Raw genomic sequence first — 1,498 nt, forward strand, 5'->3', positions numbered from 1 at the left:
TACCATCTTAGCTCTGCATATCCATAACGTGCTTTAGCACAAACCATTTCTATCCCTTTAACCCATTTGCCACCCAAATTGTCCTTGATACATGTACTTTTGTCTACATATTGTGATTGCATATTAGTTAGGAAAATCTCTATCACATTAGATTGCATGCATGTTTCATAAGTTGAGTGAGTGTTTCTACTTCTTTCTATCTTCACATATAACTCACCCTTACACACTTATGAGTGCATGAGTGAATCCGCGAGAATCCGACTAATTTGTCTTGCAAGATCGAAAGATATTTGACATTTGGCTATAGTATGGAGACTTGAGACTTGAGCTACGTTTTCTATTTCCCGTACCTTTGAATTTGTTTTATTGGTACACTTTGGTCATTGCTTTGTTACAGATATGGATAGCTTGGGATTTATATGTGCATTAAACATTAGCTCTGAGTTATTTGTTCGCAATTTGTATGATTTCCTTATGTAATGTGTGATGCTTTGCTTGAGGACAAGCAAAGAGATGGTTTGGGGGAGTTTGATGAGTCATAATATTGTACACATTTATGCCTCCCCTTAATTACTTTTGATACGGTTTTCGTGATAATTTATATTAATTACATGCCTTTTATGTTAGAATGTTGATACTTCCGCCATATGATGTTTAATGCCGGAATGATGCATTTTGTAATACCTCATAGTTCTAAGGCATTCACTCGACCGAGTAGACCGAGTGGACCGAGTATAACCAATACTAGACTTAGTGGAGTTGTTATAATGTCCGTCTATAGAAGGGTTATCTTAAAAATGTTATAACTTGAGATATATATATGATATTAATGTTATTCCAATTGTAAGGGATAGCTTGTTGTCTTACGATTCCAACTGTAGGTCACACGCCCAAAATGACCAAGAAACGAGTGAGATATGACAGTTTTACGAAAATTGGTCATTGTTGAGAACTGTGTCGCACTCGACCGAGTAAGGTTCACTCGACCGAGTGAGGTTCACTCGACCGAGTGGATCGGTACTCGACCGAGTGAGCGACACTTGACCGATTTAGTGACACTCGATCGAGTGGAATCGCCACTCGATCGAGTGCCGCTGTTTTCAGAACACGGGATTTATCCCTTTCTCCTCTAACCCTAAAATCCTTTCCACATTCCTCCTTATCTCTCCAAACTCTCTCCCTTCTCTCTAAAACCCTCACAAACACCATATTAGAGGATTCAAACTTGGTTTAGTGGATTGCTCACCTTCCTCCTTCCTTCCTCTTGATTTGTAAGTTAAGATCTACCCTTTTCTAGTCTTATAAACCCTAACTTTTGGGGGTTTTCAATTGGGTTGATTAATTAGCAATTAGTATATGTTTATGGGTGATTAGAGGGTAAGAATAAGGGTTTTTGTATTGTATAATAGGTTAGGATGTATTATGATAGTTATTATGTGATTATTGTAGGATGAGACGGTTTTATGAGATGGACTCTTGTTGTCTTGGATTAGCTTAT

This window comes from Silene latifolia, chromosome Y, assembly GCF_048544455.1.
Source record: "Silene latifolia isolate original U9 population chromosome Y, ASM4854445v1, whole genome shotgun sequence".
NCBI lineage: Eukaryota > Viridiplantae > Streptophyta > Magnoliopsida > Caryophyllales > Caryophyllaceae > Silene > Silene latifolia.